Source organism: Mytilus edulis, chromosome 11 (genome assembly GCF_963676685.1).
Source record: "Mytilus edulis chromosome 11, xbMytEdul2.2, whole genome shotgun sequence".
Classification (NCBI taxonomy): domain Eukaryota; kingdom Metazoa; phylum Mollusca; class Bivalvia; order Mytilida; family Mytilidae; genus Mytilus; species Mytilus edulis.
The window spans coordinates 58917721-58937717 of NC_092354.1; positions in this window are offsets into that span (position 1 = coordinate 58917721).

Here is a 19997-nt window from a genome sequence, read left to right on the forward strand (position 1 = left end):
CTTAATGCATTAAAAAGAATTATTTACCACTCATTTATTTAGACTCAACTTTCTAAAAAGAGTGTATATGCTTGCTTTGAGCTATCACATAAGGGTTCACAGTAGTACGATTTGAAGTAATGTCTCCGAAAATTTTACAGATATCATCATGAGTTTGTTAATAGTTATGGAATATCCGACCAGAATCTGTATCTCCCGCCGTCGTGTAAAAACGAATTGGTCAGTATTTTTACATTCATGTTCATACTTTTCTTTCCTTAACTGGTTTTGATTTGAATTCGTTGAAATTATGCACAATTAATCATGCAAATTAATGTAAACCGTTTAAGCCAGAGAACACTATAGTTATTGTGTCATTATATAGGTTATATATTCGGCACAAAACAACCAGAAATTTAACTGGATAAAATTTTGCTGTGCTAATGTTGTATTAAAAGATTAGGACAACAATTCTGCGTTAGGGAAATACTATCATGTAAGCTAACATACCTACATCTTTACAGCTATTTTGTACTTACAAATAAGTCAATACCACATTGTTTCTGAAAACATCACTAGGTATACTGGTTAACTTGTTGTCATCTAAATCCCTAAATGTAATAAATCAAACCAGTGTTTCCATGACTTAGATTTCAAAAACATATATAAAATAGAGGACAAAGTAGAGAAAGGTATAAATACAAGTACATATAATGTGTCGACGCTTAAGGAAAATCTACTTTAAATCAACGAACAAAATTAAGAAATGTAAAAATTATTTTACAGTAAGTAATGCATGTGTTTTGACAGCAATTGTTTACCAGACCTTTATTCAAAAGTCCCTTGGAAGTGCAACCATGTGTTAGGATACTATTTTTATGTCTTGGAAAAAAGTAAACACAATTAGGATAGTTAACCATGGCATTTGTTGGTCCCCCCAAGGGAGTCTGGGGAATAGAATTATGGTCACTTGGTATATTTATTCTTTATTATTCATATCTTTTAAAAAAAATATAACCTTAAGGCATTCAAAATGGCGGTTTCTTACTGAAGTTGCATTGTTTTTTTCTTTCTAATATTAATAAAGAAAATTTTAATTTTCAAGCAATGCGAACAACATTTCTTTTAAAATAAGGAAAGTGTTTTTTTATTCAACACAAACAAAAGTTAAAGTATATTTATCCTTATATTATAAGGATTTTATAATATAAACAAAAACTGACGCCTTTGATTCATCCAATTGCAAAAACATTGCGTAACTTTTGATAAATGAAAATATTTTCGTCGTGGTTTTTTTTGGTTTCTGGTCGACTAATTCTTTTTGATTGTCCCTAGTTTATCTCCTGTTCTTATGTAATAACACACTACTCAGCTTGGGATTTGATAGTAATGCTAAAATATACTTACAGGTCTTGCAAATCAGCGTTAAAGGAGAACAGATTGAGTGGCAAGGTCGTCAATAAATTCCCATATATGTATCTTTAAAAAGTATAAATATTAATAATATCGCGAAAAAATATAAAGTATACGAAAAAAATAAATAAAAGAAGTATACACTTTTATAAACCAGACTATATAAAGTATGAGTGCTTACTTATAGTTAAAATGTACAATTGATTGAAATTGAACAGCATTTATTCCGGTAAAAAACGTAAAACTGTAGAATTATATACACTTGGTATACATGTGAGAAGTTAAGCTAGCTCTAAAAGTAGTTTAAATGCACCATGTTCTACATATAAAGATGACTGTACCAAGTCAGGTTTATGACAGTTGTTCTCAATTCGTTTGATGTATCTTGAACTTTTGATTTTGCCGTTGGATGATTGACTTTCTATTCTTAATTTTTAAATTTTCTTTTTGTTATTTTCTTTTTTTGTTCTTTATCATTTGCCAATCTCATCAAATGTGATTATAATGAAGATAGTTTAACATCAAGGTATATTTTGGGATGATCAATTTTAACAGTTTTAACTGATCTTCTAATCCGCAGCATCATAACTGTTGATCAGCTGACATTATTACAACATTGTTTTAACAGTTAGTTAATAGGTGTTAAAATTCATTATTCAATTAGTAATTACCTTTTATATAACTTGTATTTACTAAGTGCATCAGGAAGTACATGTATATATACTTTCTAAATTATAATAATTTCGTGGAATATCATAATCTATTTACTGTTATGATCGGTATTACTGGGAGATACATACTCTTTAGGCAAGAGCTGCTGACATATTGCTACTTAGAAATGGAAATGTCACAATTTGGAAGCTGAAAGCAACTGACACGATTCGTTTGTTGTAAAGATCGATCCTGATTTTCATTTTCTAGCTGTTAGTCAAGATATGAAACAGACGTCACTGCATCTGATGTATTCCTTGTCCCAAGTTCGATTTGATAGATGCCTTTAACATAACTACCACATGTTGACTACTTTATTGAGAAAACGTTATCAATATAGCGAAAGTAAAGTTAGCAAATACTGCTAGCTTCTTTTCATTCTGCCTAAGAAATTTAGCAAACATACTGACATGATTACGTTAAGTTGTTTACTCACAAATTTGACAATGCCACGTTATTCTTGAAAACAGCATCTGGTACGCTAGTTAGATGGTTGTTCGATAAAATCCTACAATAAATTAAACAAATCAGTTTGTTTTAATTAAATTAGCATTCGAAAACTTATGGAAAACAAAGGAAGTACTTATTGGAGAGTAATCTGTATATATACAATATAAAAAAAGAAGATGTGGTATGCTTGCCAATGAGACTACTGTACACAAGAGACCAAAATGACACAGACATTTAAAACAACTATAGGTCACCGTATGGCCTTCAACAATGAGAAAAGCCCATACCTCATAGTCAGCTATAAAAGGTCCCGATAAGACAATGTACAATAATTCAAACGAGAAAACTAACGGCCTTATTTATATAAAAAAATGAACGAAAAACAAATATGTAGCACATAAACAAACGACAACCACTGAATTACAGGCTCCTGACTCAGGACAGACACATACTTAAATAATGGGGCGGGGTTAAACATGTTAGCGGGATCCCAGCCCCTCCCCCTCTAACCTGGGACAGTGGTATAACAGTACAACATAATAACGAACTATAGAAATCAGTTGAAAAATGCTTAACTCATCAGATGGACAAAAATACAAGTGGACGTGGCCGGGTACTTGTACATCCCGACAAAAAAAGACAGAAGGAACAGATCTGAGAGTACTCGCAGTTATCTGACTGCTAGTTCAAAGCCACTAACAACTAATAAAACAAATCATGCGTCTAATACTAAACAAGTACATTTTATCTGTCGATAGTCGAGGAAAAAGTAACTAATTGCATATTTAATACGGTGAGGCAAAGTCACATCGTGTCAATTTATTGACAATGCTGATCCTTAAAGGGAAACTTCGCTTACAAAAGAATAAGTTACACTATGTTCGTTTTGATTAGAAAAAATAAAAAATTATAAATATATAAATTTTATTCCTTATGATAAACAACGATTAAATTAAAAAGACCACGTGGCATCTAAAAATCACATAAAATAAACAAAAAAATCAAGGACTAACGTAGTTGTAGTTCCGATTGAATATCACTTATATAAATATGACAAGGGCATGATAAAAGCATACATGGGTTCCAGGATTATCAAAAACGTTTTTTGTTAGACATGGTTGTGCTACCTATTTGCAAGCTTTTGAAGTTAAATTGATACGGACCAATATTTATAACAAAAAGGTTTAAGAAAAGAAAAGTCGGCCGATAGAATATCTATTTTTTTAACGGTATGTCGTTTTCAGACTTTTTTTCATGCTTAGTTTATCATGTTTATGAAACAAGTGAATATAAAATATAAAGTTGATTACTTTTTCGGATTCGCCCAAAGTTTATAGTTTGTGTTTCGTATAAAATTTCAAAAAAACAGTCAAGTTCATTACTCTTTATTTTGTGTAATGCATGAACATGTATTTGATTCAGTCCTCCCCGAATTTGATCAGCATTGCTAAAGGTTGCATTTCTGTAAATATTGACCATGCAATTTCCATCAGGAACTCCGTTTACGGCTAAAACTGTACCAATTTTACTATGAAGTTTTAAAATCTCATCCTAGAATTGAAAGTATATATTCAGTACAATGTTTTTAAGATCAGGAATCGGGCTGTTCGGCATATTTTCGACGTTCATATCACCTGAACTCTTCAGAGTCTAAACTAACACTAATTTTCTTAACTACCCCTACCTCAAATGAAGGGTTACCACAGATTTCAATATAAACAATATGCACATGTATATTTACTGGTAACATTCCCAAGTTATGTCTCTGTGAGATGGAGCACAGAGACCATAACTGGGAACAAGTATGTAAACAAAATTATTTTTTATGAATATTCTAGATCTCCTCAAAAGAGGCGTGGTTTGAACACAGCTGTATTTACAAAGTGCAACATATACAAATAGTTATCAAAGGTACCAGGATTATAATTTAGTACGCCAGACGCGCGTTTCGTCTACATAAGATTCATCAGTGACGCTCATATCAAATATTTATAAAGCCAAACAAGTACAAAATTGAAGAGCATTGAGGATCCAAAATTCCAAAAAGTTGTGCCAAATACATCTAAGGTAATCTATGCCTGGGTTAAGAAAATCCTTAGTTTTTCGAAAAATTCAAAGTTTTGTAAACAGGAAATTTATAAAAATGACCACATTATTGATATTCATGTCAACACCGAAGTGTTGACTACTGGGCTGGTGATACCCTCGGGGACGAAACGAAATAGTTATCAAAGGTACCAGGATTATAATTTAGTACGCCAGACGCGCGTTTCGTCTACATAAGACAAACATTTATTCAAATAGAAAACTTCGTATATAAACTATTAAGTGTTATAAAAATCATGTGTTCAGTTTTTTGTCTCGAGGGTCGACAGCGATATAATACTCATTACAAAACTCATACGTGTAAAACAATACAATTTTACTACCAAATGGTTATGGATTACATTTCTGGTGCTAAGAAAGATACTTATGAAATCTAAATAATTACAGCTAAAGAGTTGGTGAAATAACATGAACTTGTTCTAAATAATTATGGACATTTTGACAAATATGTGTTCTACAAAAACAATTTAATTTAAATACGGATGTCAAGTTGGTTCAATATTCAACATTCCACATTCAATGTTGTTTTTTGTTTGTTTTTTGAAGCATTCATTTTCAACATTTTATATTCGATTTCAACATTCATCTTCCAAATTTTTGTTTTCATTCGTTTTCAAAATTCAATGTTCAACATTCAACATTTGTTTCAACATTCAAAATTCGTTTTAAACATTCAAAATTCGTTTTAAACATTCAACATTCGTTTTAAATATTCAACATTCGTTTTGAACATTTAATATTTGTTTTTAAACTTTCAACATTCGTTTTCAACATTCAGATTTAAACATTCAACATTCAAATTTCAACATTCAACATTAGTTTTAAACATTCAAAATTCGTTTTCAACATTCGATTTTCAACTTTCAACATTCGATTTTCAACTTTCAACATTCGATTTTCAACTTTCAACATTCGTTTTCATAATTCAACATTTGTTTTAAAAATTCAACATTCGTTTTAAACAATCAACATTTGGTTTCAATATTCCGATTTGAACTTTAAACATTCGTTTACAACATCGAAAATCTGAATGTTGAAAACGAATTTTGAATGTTGAAAGTGAAATCTGAATATTAAAACGAATGTTGAATGTTGAAAACGAATATTGAATGTTTAAGTACAGCTCTTTGTAAGAACCAGGCAGAGTGCGATACATGAAGGTTTTATCTATAATTGGCCTAGTAGAAGCAATACATGAATACTGCTAAAAAATTAACTTTGGGTGGGGAAATATGAGTGGTTGTCATGGTAACGGACACACTATTTTTCGGTAATTTAACGTGGTAAAATCTTTAAAAAATCAGCTAAATCACCACAATTCAGAGCCTGATTATGAATAGAATCATGCATTTTCTATTAATGTTCATATGTAACATTGATACAACTTGGTTTTAGCTTCATTGTCGTGAAGATTGCATGTCAACAAAATTTGTAAATTTTTTGAAAAATCTTGCCAAAAAAATGCATATTTTCAATTTTTCTGAAATTGGGATTTTTGAGAAATTATCAAATTTTCTCTGGTGTTTTTCAGAATAGTGCAAATGTGTACAGAATAGTTAGCACTGTAGTTATGAAGTTTGGATACTTCCTTACCAAATTAAATAAAAAAATGCGTGGGATTTTCTTTAGTTTAATCACCATAGCAACCGATTTTTTCCTTGGAAACGGAGTTTTTATTTGCAGAATATTGCAGTTGAAGAGCTTAAATGTACTGAATTGTATTATAACTGATAAGAAAATACATAAAAGCTAACGCACATTTAAATTAATATCGTCAAGAGTTGTTGACTTCAATTGTTACCATGGAAACACATTTTATCCATAGCAACATCCACTCCAAAACTGCATCAATAGAAATTTATGTAAAAGATACATAAATAGAGGATGTTTATTTTCAAATTGGAATATAATATGACTGCATGCTTTGCTTCACTCACAGTTTTTTTCTGTTCTTTTCATAAGGTTCGACAAATATAATATACAATGTAATATTGGGGTTGGGGTTGGGGGGGGGAGGGGGAGGTAGAAAAAAGGGGGGTTAGGTTTATTTTTTAAAGATACCATAAATGTAGATTCTTGAAAAGATAACGTTTGGTCGGAGAGACTGATTATAAATAGAATCATTTTTTTCAGAAATTTCATATATTACATCGATATAACTTGATTTTAGCTTTAGAGCTTAGTTAAGGTACATTGTTGTTCGCTTGTGATGTTTTGGGATTTTTGTGAGATTTTCTATAAATCTGTTACATGTATAATGATAAGCCATCTGTAGAAGTCTTATAAATTTTCAATTATTCTTTGATAGTTTTTGAGAATGTAAACCTGTCAATGATAAAGCTATGAAAGGTCAAGAGAGATTAGTTTCCTGCAAAAATTCCAATGGCTAATATCTCGAAAACCAGCACATTGACCTGTATATTTTTTTTACTCGTTTGATTCCTTTATTAATCCCCTATCGATATGAACTACACAGCTACTTTTGCATAGGTACTATTTCTGTACTAAACAAATGCAGTACTTGTAATTTACTTTTAATATTTAGTACTCTTTCTTTACTTTAAAACTATTGTAATATTTAGGTACTTGTATTTTACAGTACTTGATTTGTACTAAATATTTGTGTACAGAAATAATAGAATATTCCATATTTGAAAAGCATAACTATAAGAGATTTTAAATAGAAAAACTTTCAAAATGCTGAAAATGTAAAGGTTGTAAAAATCTGTAGTACCTAAATTTCAAGTACAAATATAGTACTGTAAAATACAGGTATCTTAATATTACAATAATTTTAGAGTAATAAAATAGTACTGAATATTAAAAGTAGATTTCCAGTACTACAAATCTTTAGTACAGAAACAGTACCTATACAAAAGTAGCTGTGTAGTTAATTAATTTGAAACCGTACTTGCTTCAGATTGCAGTTCAACCCGACTTAGATTTTTTATTAAAATATACAAAAAATAAACCAAAAAGCACATATTTTCATTTTTTCTGAATCATGGAGTTTTGTGAAATTACTGAATTTTCTCATGTGTGTGTGTGTTTTTTTTTTTTTATTGAAATTGCAAATAAGTAAAGCATAGCTAGCATTATAGTAACAAAGTTTGAATACTACTTGACCAAAATAAATAGAATATTGTGTGAGGCTCTCTTGAATTTTGTCACCATATTAACATGATTAACGTATTTTCCCCTTGGAAACAGAGTTATTATTTGTTGAATTCTACAGAATAGGGAATTCAATGTTCCCAATTGTTTCTAAACCTTTATGAAAATACATAGAAGCTTATATATACTCTAAATCTCAACTACAACGGTTAAGTATTATTACAACAGTTGTCATGCTAACAAATATCGCCCATAACAACATCCAATCATAAGATATATAATATGATTTTATGTAAAAAAAAATAATTATAATTATGTTGATAATTTTCAATTTTCTAATGGGAATATAACTGCATGCTTTAATCTGTTTAACTCTCAGTCCTGTCTTTGCTCAATGAGAAGACTCAACAAATTTGAATATATACACTGTGGGGAAGGAGTGGAGGTTTGGTAGTTTTTGTTTGCACATTTCATAGATCCTTATAAGGAAAATTGAGAGGTTTAGCTATAACACCAGTTTAATATACTATTTTCTTCATAAGAAAATGCCTGTACCAAGTCAGTTATATATAACAGTTTTTATCCATTCGTTTGATGTGTTTTAGCTTTTGATTTTGTCATTTGCTTAGAGACTATCTGTTTAGAATTATCCTCAGTGTTCCGTATATTTGTTATATTACTTTTTCCTACAACATTTGGTTTCAATCTGGTAATCTATAATTATTCATGAAATGTTTCTAACAGATGATGGACTTCCTGGGGATTGCAATAGCACATTCTAAATTTTGTTAATGTCCGTATAAAATTTGAAAGTATTGCTCCGACAATATAATGTCTTTTACAAATGGGAAAAAATTAAGAAATTTTGGCAAAATCTTAATTTTCCTAGCGCAATAACTTTCACAAATTTCGAACAGCAAGAACTCCCAACTTAAAATCTAACTTATAAATATAAGCTTACAAACCGATAATAGAAACATTTGGTTTAAGTATCACGGGGAGTAAGCTCGTCATATCAAGGAGCGTTTAGTACAGTGATTTTGTCATAGTTTGGATAAGATTGACATGGTTAATTTATGTTACTTTCCTAAACTTTTACCTCAGTTATATTCACACGAGCAGATGAAAAGCAAATAAGATGTTTGAATCTGTATTGGAGGTCAAACGATCTACATTGGAATTATTGTTTCACGAAATTAATGCAGAATAAGCAATATATCGGAATTGCTATGGTTTGGTTAAGCGATTGACATGGTTTGGTTAAGTGTCTAGAAAATTTGTTTGATAGCGCCTGTTATTGAACAAAGTAACACTATACTAGAACACACCCGCGAAATCGCGGGCATACACAGCTTGTGAAATGTTGTAGGATGAATTTTTGTAAAAGATATTATGTATGGAGAATTTCATAGAAGTATCATAAGCCATCTCCCTTTTCCCAAAGTCCGATATTTGTTTCCTTTCTGTTAAATCCAATTTTTTTGGTGTGTCTAGCCTCAGACCACAATTATTCTTTACCTTTGCTACAATGCTTCTTTTTGGTAAAAGTCAAATCAAATTAAAAATTTGCACCGTTTTAAACATGAAATAAATGTAACTGCTTTTATATAGATCATTATTAGTCTTAATAAAATATGCTTCTAGATCAATCCATCAGTTCTTTTTTTCTTTTTAGAGCCTTATTAGTTAACATGCCAATGGTAGGATATGAATCATGTATAAATGACTAAGACCGACTAAGGCTAATTTGAGGGGTGGTCGGAGGGGTCCTGATCCCGAAATCCCGGGCTAATAACCATGAAATCCCGAGATGCAGAATTTAAAGAAATGCATATCCCGAAATCCTGAAATCGAAAAATATATTCCCGGATCCCGTAAGGATCAATCCCCAAATCCAGAGCTCAAAGACACCGGAACCCGACGCCCCGAAAAAGGTCATGCCTCCCTTTAATCTCTACCTTACTTTTGCCAAATCACTATTTTCCCTTTCAACAATAAATGTGTATGCCCCATTTATGGGCATTATGTTTTCTAGTCTGTCCCACTTCAGGTTAAAGTTTGTGGTCGAGGTAGTTTTAGATGAAGTTGAGCATGTTTTACCGTTGTTTTAATATGTGTGCAAGGAGTATGACCCCTTAAATGATTCTTGCGATCTAAACACCATGATATGGAGAACACTCTGAATGGCTTATTTATTTTTCATTTTTGTTATCCATCATTCGATTGGTTGTACTTGTGTCACATGTTTTACTTATCTTAATATAAATGCAACTGGTATATTTGATCTTAAATAGTAAACATTTCAAACAGTAGACAGAATACAGAGTCTCTATATATTAAAGAGAAATAATTGTCTCTATAAGGAACTATAATAGTTGTGGTTCCTGCGATCCAAACACCATGATACGGAGAACGCTCTAATTGGCTTATTTATTTTTCATTTTTGTTATCTATCATACGATTGGTTGTATCTGTGCATGTTTCAAACCGGAAGTCTTATCTATGACTAAAAGTCAGTCCGATGACGGAATCATATCCGGACTCCTTTTTTATCGTTTTTCTCCCAAAATAACTTAATCTGAATAATCATAAGAATGGATGACAAATGCGACTATGCATGTTACCTATAGGACACAGAGGCATGCTGATTGATTTATTGTGGAAGGAAGAGAAGCGACACACAAAATGAGGTCTTCTCGTTTAATAGTATAGATATTTACTGCCTAAGAAGAAAAAAGCCTGTTTAACCAAATTAAGTGGGTGTAATTGTCAAAGCGTAGATTAAACATATCCAGTTACTTTTCGTAGGTTTTCTACAATATGTCTAAGAGTCACTGCTCTTTTAAACTAGCTTTCAATATAATTATACATATCAATACAAAGCGTTGCTTCTGTTTCACATAGACTCTTTTCTTCGTATGTCCATGCTTGACTCTACCAAGGATATCGTGAGCGGCATCACTAGTCAAATAGCTAAAGACTTCTACTTCATGTACTTAAAAGTTACAAAAAAGTGGCAGCTAGTCAAAAAGTAATTCTTGTTTTGACATTTTTTCCTAGAAAACTATATATTTGTTTGGTTTCCTTTATTTTAGATTTTGAACAAGTTTATGATGAATAAGAGGAGATGTGGGGTTATAGGTCCATGATACAGTAACCCAGCTACAAAACTAACCAAAAGATATTAAGGAGAAACCACAAGTCTTCAACCATTTATGAAACTGAATCGTTACGCGTGACATGGACAACAGTTTAAAACTTATTGGTTTTAAAACTATATGCGAAATAACAATAAAAAACACTTCCAAAGTTCGAATTTAAAATATGAAAGATCACAATTTCGATGGTTCAAGTTTATCAATTATTATTACGAATCAATAAATATCTTTGTAATAAGTGTGTAATGGGCGAATCCTGAAATGCCATTTTCACTGTATCCGTGATAAATTTCTTATGTAGAAGGATAATTAACAGATGACGATTTTAAGATTTTTGAATAAAAGAAATAATATACAATATGTACTGTTTTTATTTGATTTTATTTTACATTGAGCCAAAGTAACTTGTAATGTTGTTCAATGCAAAATAACCTGTATTTTTTTCAAGGCAAAGTAACTTGTAATTTTTACCAGGTCCAATCAAAAACAATTTTTTTTCACGTAGTGATTTGAACCTGCTTAGGAGGGTTTGGGTCCTCCCTCCCGCTCCTAGGAAAATTTTGAAAATTAGACTATACTCATTTTCTTCAATAACACATTAATATAGATAAAAAACGAATACAGAATGATGAAACGAATGTTGACTGTTGAAAATCTAATGTTGAAAACGAATGTCGAAAGTTGAAAATCGAATGTTTTTAAACGAATGTTGCATGTTGAAAACGAATGTTGAAAGTTAAAAATCTGAATATTGAAAACGAAGGTTGAAAGTTAAAGACCTGAATGTTGAAAACGAATGTTGAAAGTTGAAAACGAATGTTGAAAGTTGAAAATCGAATATTGAAAACGAATGTTGAATTTTGAAAACGAATGTTGAATGTTGAAAACGAATGTTGAAAGTTGAAATCCGAATGTTGAAAACGAATGCTGAATATTAAAAACAAATGTTGAAAACGAATGTTGCATGTTAAAAACTAATGTTGAATATGAAATGTTGAAAAAAAGGGTAAAAAAGTAAAAAAAAAAAAAAAATTGTAAGTTGAATGTTGAAATCGATGTTGAAGGTTGAAAATAAAAGCTACAAAAAAATAACGAATAGTGAAAGATGAAAACGAATGTTAAAATGAATGGTGAATGTTGAAATTCGAATGTTGAATATTGAAAACAAATTTTCAATGCTGAAAACGAATGTTGAATGTTGAAAATCGATTATTGAAAACGAATGTTGAATGTTGAAAGTTGAAATCCGAATGTTGAAAACGAATGTTGAATATTAAAAACAATTGTTGAATGTTGAAAACGAATGTTGAATGTTGAATATGAAATGTTGAATGTTGAATATGAAATGTTGAATATTGAAAAAAACAGTAAAAAGGGAAACAAAAATTTGAATGTTGACTGTTGAAATCGAATGTTTAAATGTTGAAAATAAAAGCTACAAAAAGTAATGAATATTGAATGTTGAAAACGAATGTAAAAAAACGAATGTTGAATGTTGACAGTTGAAATTCGAATGTTGAATATTGAAAACAATTTTTTTGTTATGTTGAAAATGAATGTTGAATACGAAATAGTGAAAATAAGTTTTACACAAAGAAAAGTTTTGAATGTTGAATGTTGATATCGATGTTCAATGAAAATAAATGCTATAAATGGGATGACACGGATTATGTTTTTCTCATATATGTTATGATGGTATGATACTAAACCTCTAACGGGATGGATTGTGCCTGATATTCATATGATGGAGACATAATCTTACAATCAGTTTAATTGAAGTCTGGAGCTGGCAAGTCAGTTAACTGCTAGTAGTATGTTGTTATTTATGTATTTTTGTCATTTTGTTTATTTTCTTTTGTTACATCTTCTCCTGAACTGAATTTTAATGTAAGTATTGTTATGCATTTACTTTTCTACATTGACTAGAGGTATAGGGGGAGGGTTGAGGTCTCATAAACATGTTCAACCCCGCTGCAATTTTGCGCCTGTCCCAAATCAGGAGCCTCTGGCTTTGGTTAGTCTTGTATTATTTTAATTTTAGTTTCTTGTGTATAATTTGGAGTTTAGTATGGCGTTCATTATCACTGAACTAGTATATATAAATGTTTAGAGGCCAGCTGAAGGACGCCTCCGGGTGCGGGAATTTCTGGCTGCATTGAAGACCTATTGGTGACATTCTGCTGTTGTCTGTTATATTGTCGGGATGTTGTCTCTTTGACACAGTTTCCCATTTCCATTCTCAATTTTATAAAAAAGAAAAACAATGAATATTGAATGTTGAATATTGAACCAACTTGACATCCCTGATTTAAACTGAGATCTATAATTTACTTGATTTGTTTATCGAAAGTATTACTTACTTACTTATCCTCTTCGCTCTGGTCTGAGCATGAGGTCAATTATCGAAAGTATGAACATAGTTAAATATCATATTTATATTCAAATTGGTTGTTCTAGATCAGTTTAAACGCAAATTCATCCAAATTGTAAGTTGTAATGTATCATAATGTGTTTCGTTGAAATAGCACGCGAAATTCCGAAAAAGCGTGAATATCTTGTATAAAGTCAGTTTCTTTTCATACATATGATATTGTCAAATTCCAGATACGACATGCATGTAATATATGCAAGTGAACGTTAAAATATTGCTGTGTTTCTACATGTATATACGCAACGTATATAAAGAATACAAACAGACAAACAGACAAACAATAGAACACATGACACAACATACAAAACTAAAGAATAAACAACACGAGCCCCACCAAAAGCTTGGGGTGATCTCATGTGCTGCGGAAGGGTAAGATGATCCTGCTGCACATATGGCACCCGTCGTGTTACTTATGTTATAACATATCCGGTAAATAGTCTAATTCGGTAGGTCACATTCATGAAAGGGAAAAGGATTGTAGTTACGACATAAGGAACATATCCGATATTATTTGTAAAACGGTTAATCCATAACGGTCAATCAACTCGTGATGACGTCCGTAAAATTTACGAAGGGATGATTTCAACTTCACCATTTGGAACTCTTGGTTTAATAGCTTCCTAGTGAGCAGCAACACTCTATCAAGAAAATCATGATAGGAAATGCTAATATATAATGTACAACTCTACTTTCGACTAAAGGTAAGACTAGGCCACCGCAAGCGGAATAATTAATTAGGTCTAGGTCACCGAGTGTCTTGAGCAATGGACAAAGTGCAGGAGGTATTGTCTCGAACCTGAAGAGGGAAAAACAAACTGCTCTACAAATTTGCAGATTTTACATTGTTGTGCTGATATTAAGACTTATTGTGAATGTATCATATATAATTCTATATAAAACGAACCAACTAGAAAATTTGGTTCCAGATTGCGCCTAGAATACGCGATGCCGCTCAGTTACAAAATGTAGTTACTTAATATATTCTGAAATGTATTATTGTTTAGACGATTACAATACAAAGGAAACAGGGAATTAAAAAACGACATATTTTAAATGGTTTAACTTTTGATTATCATTGTAATGCCAAATACGATTAAAGGAGAAGGACTTCACTTTTTTTAGTAGGTCAATACTATGATGTCAGCAAATATACACACACATATTTTTTTACTTACAAAATTTCCAATGCCACATTGTTCCTAAAAACAGCACCGGGAACGCTTGTTAGATTGTTGGTAGATAAATCCCTATATAAAAAAGAACAAACCAGCTTTTGAATAAAATGACATTCGAAAACTTATAGTTCAAAGTCGAAGTTCTTGTAGTAAAACAAATGCATTCTTAAATATATCCGTCATTAAACGAGCATATTCAAGTGGGAACCATGGGTCAAAATCAAACAATTTAATTGTGACCACACCTTCTTTGCAATATCTTAAAGAACCACACTTTGTCATAATGTGTTAATAAGCTTTGGATCATAATTATTCAGAGGTGTCTTTAATGATATATTTTCACATCAGCATAATATTTTCCTATTTCTATTACGATTGATTTTTCAGTATATTACTTTTTAGTTTCTGTGGTCACGTGACTTTCCCGGGGTCTAAATATAGATTTAGATTTTTTTTTGTCTTCAACGAACTACATCTTATGTCTTTAATACACACCAACTTTACCCTGATTATAGACAATTTAACCTTTACCAAAAGAAATACATTTTCCCTGGGTTTACTATCCTGTCATTATGTGTTTTCTCTATAATTTTAGCTAACAATACATTTTATTACTTACATGAAATATACATTTACGTAATCCGCAAAAGTATCACTGTTTAAGACTATGGCGTTGTCAGACAGATCTCTAAATTAAAAACATCATACACATGATACAGGTCTATTTTACACTTTCAATATTTTTTTCTGAGGATATTAACAATAAAGTTCGATTAAGTTTACAACAAATGCTGACACTTAATTTTGTAGTGACATTTGTTTGTGCTATCATTTAGCTTATATTGTGAACCGTCATTTTTCAGAGCTACAGTACCATCAGTGACATACTCTAATACATTTTCACCATCAAATTGGTCCCATTTATTGGAGGTCATACATGATATAATGTTGACAATTTAATGAGGTTTTCACGCATGGAATCGTGTATAATTTAATTGGGATACCTACAGAGATTTACTATAAGTTATACAGTGTGCAATTGTCCTAATACGACAGTCTTGGGGTCAAAAAATTCATATCGGGTTAAAGTTTGAAAAAATTCTTTTACGCCATGCTCTATAATCAGTTTAACAAGGATAAGCATTATATTTGTGAATATCGTTTTACCTATTTTAGCAAAAATGCAACGTTTCGTATAGTAATTAAGTCGTATATATTATTAATTCTTTCACAAACATACGAAATGTAGAAAAGTCATGATTTTATTTAGTGATCATTGTTTTTTTTATTCTACGAGATGCGTTTTGTAGATAATCATTCAATAGTTGAGATAATATTTTAACAGAAAAAGAATGATTTATACTACAATCGTTTAAAATATACGCTTGCAGATCACTGTGATATTCGGTACTCGGAACCCAGCGATATCAAAGTACTCGAGTAATGGTCGATATTCGTAATATGAAGATATCAAAAGGTTGCAAGCAAAGTGATTAAGCATACAACCCTCACCTTTGTCTTGACAAGTAAACATTTCATGTATAATGTTCAGCATAGGTGTTGTAAGAACATTTAAATGCATTTATTTTCACCAAAGTATTTTTTTATTTTATTTAAATCATGTTGGTCGGCCAGATAGGATTCCCTGTTTGTAAGACAACGTGTTTTGTCAAAGATTTAGTTTGAGGAAGGCGTTCTAGCGTTATTAGCTCGAATGTCTCAGACTTCAATTGACGTGCAAACTTTGAGCTGCGAATTTTCTTTATAAACAAGTCTTTAATGTAAGTTATTGCAATTAATTGATGACATTATGATATGATATGTTCTAAAAAATGGTGAATAATATTTAATACATAACGTTTTTTCCTAATAACTACATACATCAGTATTGTTGACTCAGGGAAGCTTGGTACTTCTATTAGTCCTCTGCTGTAGCAGTGATAGTTAGGTCCTATGGTCATACACTCCGTTCTACAGATAGATATTATCTCACAATCTTCATTGGAATTGGAACTCCCTCCAATAAACAATACCAGTGTAATTTCCTTGCACCAAAGCAATGCGGACATTCTATTCTTTATCTTTCCCTGTAAAGGGTATTCATTACAAACTTATGAAGAGCTTGTTTTATATTTTATTCGTTGTATTAATGTTTTTAGCAATCATCTGTGTATCTATTGTTGTCTCTATTCAAAAACACTTCTTCTCAGCATTTTCATGCTATGACTTGAAAATTTGCAAAATAAAGTAACAACGAAATTAGAAAGACAAATCTTTTAAGACAAATGAATAGGTTTCAATATGATCTCCTTTGCCTTTGAATTTTTCAAAAGGCATGATATTAGATTTTGAAACAATGTTTTTTTTCAAATTTTGTATTTTTGTATATCAATTAAAACACATTTAGTTCCAAATGGTGAAGTTGAAATCATCCCTTCGTAAATTTTACGGACGCCATCACGAGTTGGTTGACCGTTATGGAATAACCATTTCACAAATGATATCGGATATGTTCCTCACGTCGTAACTACAATCCCCTTCCCTTTCATGAATTTGACCTACCGAATTAGACTATTTACCGGATTTGTAATCACATAAGCAACACGACGGGTGCCGCATGTGGAGCAGGATCTGCTTACCCTTCCGGAGCACCTGAGATCACCCCTAGTTTTTGGTGGGGTTTGTGTTGTTTATTCTTTAGTTTTCTATGTTGTGTCATGTGTACTATTGTTTTTCTGTTTGTCTTTTTCATTTTTAGCCATGGCGTTGTCAGTTTGTTTTAGATTTATGAGTTTGACTGTCCCTTTGGTATCTTTCGTCCCTCTTTTAGTGTTAACTGCAAAGTCCCTTAAAAAGTATTAAGAGTTCTATATTTTCCGTAATGATTCTTATAAAATTCTATTTCATTGATATCAAACAAATATAAAACCTTCGAAAATGTGTTTTCAGAAAAAAGACTCAGATGAATAGTATACTTTATCAAGTTAAAGCATACACAAATTGTTATTGTGTTTGATCGATTGATTATTGTTTGTTTAGTTTATGATGCCAAATAGTGCAGGAACATTGAAAAACACGAACTACAAAAGCTAGGTTCAGCAAGGTATGTCTAGTAGGATGAAAGACGAGAAAGCTGGATCGCCATTACAAATTGGAGTATTTTGGGTAGAACCAAACATTCTATCAAGTCTATTATTGTTGTTATTCTTCTAAGAGTGTCGGTGAGACCTTCACAATAGATCAAAGGCGAACAAATACTGCAAGTTAAAAAAAGAAGACCTTATATGTTTCTACCAAACCTATACAGACAAACGAACAACAATAGGGACATTAAGTCAATTCCACGGCAGGCAATAATACATCAATTGTGATTCGGGCAACAAATAAAATATATTCAAAGGTGAGCCGCTCACATATGCATTTCCAGACTCGACGAATGGAACTGGAAAGAGTGTATTTTGTTTTAAACTTTATAAATTTCAGACGTGAAACGGAAAAATAGTGTGTTTTAATGAAATGGAGGAAAACATGAACAAAAGTGAAACATAAAAACTTGGTTTTTGAAAAAATGTGTAGTTTTGTTATGAAAATCGAAAACAAAATGTGTCCTGAGCACAAGAAAATATACATGAATCCGCCCACTCGGTGAATATTCGGTGTCTTAATTTTCTTATTAAGATACGTATTATGTGTCTAAGATTTTGTTACAGAGATCTGACACTACTCCGCGTCCGTTTTGATCTGATAAATAATGCATAAGCCAATGATATTTCAGCCTTCAAAGTTAAAAAGTGGGTATATATCAAAAGGATCAATCTGATAAAACCAGAGAATCGCAAATGGTCTTTTAAACAGAAAATACAATGGAGCGTTTTCATGCCAGGTAACATATTGGACCCTGGTATTATTGTAGTATAAATGCCAATAACCTAAACATCTCACGCATTTCAAATTATATCAACCATTAATAAAACAAACGCAATAAAGGGTTCCTAGTGAGTGCAAAAATCAGAATACACCTATAAAGACTTTTAAATATTTGTCTTTGAAATGAAACACGGAAAATATTCAACGATAATCACTTGAGTATTGTAATGTAAAAACATACTCTACTTTTAACTTACCGGCCAATGGTGTCCTTTTGGTTTTTATTTTTTACTTCCAGTTGACTGTTTATTAAAAGGTTTTACTGTATACATGACGTAATTGTATTTTTTATATCAAATTCAACGACCTTTTTAGTCAATTAACAAACTACACGTAAACTTGTCGTAAATTTTCTCGGAAATGTAGAATGTTCCATACTAAATCGACAAATAGGCGGAATTTGACAGCACAAAGCAATTTTTAAAACTTACACTTTTTTTTTACATTTAAAAAAAACAAATTATGTCTGGTAGTGTCACGTGAAATTCATTATTTATATCCTGGTCATGTGATCTCGTATATATATCAGTCGCAAAAAGAATTATGTAACATGTATTATTTTCTCATCAACTTATCAAATCAATACTAATATAATCAGTGCCAAAATCAATATTTAGAAGTAAAAAAAAAGGATTAAAACATATGTATTCCTCCTTTGAAAAGAGAGTATTGCAGTTATATTTTCCATCTGTTTATCTGTCTGTTGTTCATTCGTCCAATAATAGCTTCAATGAAGAATTTCTATTTGTTATAACAGTTAGCATCAATATCAAAAAATATCGTATTCCTTTTATCCTGCAATCGACCTTTAATATACACATCGAAGTGTACAAATAGCACGAAGCGATAAACACATATTATACTGTCTTGTATTCTGGTATTCTCTATCCTATGTGAGCTAATGACTTTTTTCAAACTTCTGTTAAAGGCCATAGTTTAACTTAGGGTCCTCATGTTCTATGGTTGCCATTAAATGTAAAACAAACGATGTGAATAAGTTCAATGTTAAATTGCAAGGTAAAACAATGTAAGTACGGTGTAAAAATATTGAAAAATTATTTGTACATTGTAGGAAGTCAATGTTTAATTGAAGGATAAAAATCTTCGCACATTGTAGAAAAAATCTTAAAAAATTTTTCAATCAATGTTTAATTGAAAGATGAAAACTATATTCTTTCAGCGTAGTCGGTAATGAACAGCGGAAAAGGTTTGCTAAGTTTATATAAACTATGTTTTATTCACAGGAAAGGACAATTTCGGAAATCAAATGTGAAGTGTATTTCTCGAATGGTTGAACACTTGTTGTGAAAACGCAGGAAAAAGTACAGCAAACTATGTTTTATTCGCAGGGAAAGACAATTTCGGAAATCAAATGTGAAGTGTATTTCCCGAATGGTTGAACACTTGTTGTGAAAACTATAATGTAATTATCACAATGTGAAGGATTACCGTTGTCGTTATCGTAATACTTTGTAAACAATGCACTACTGTCTCATTATTATTCATAAGGTGATACAATATGCTTTGGGAACT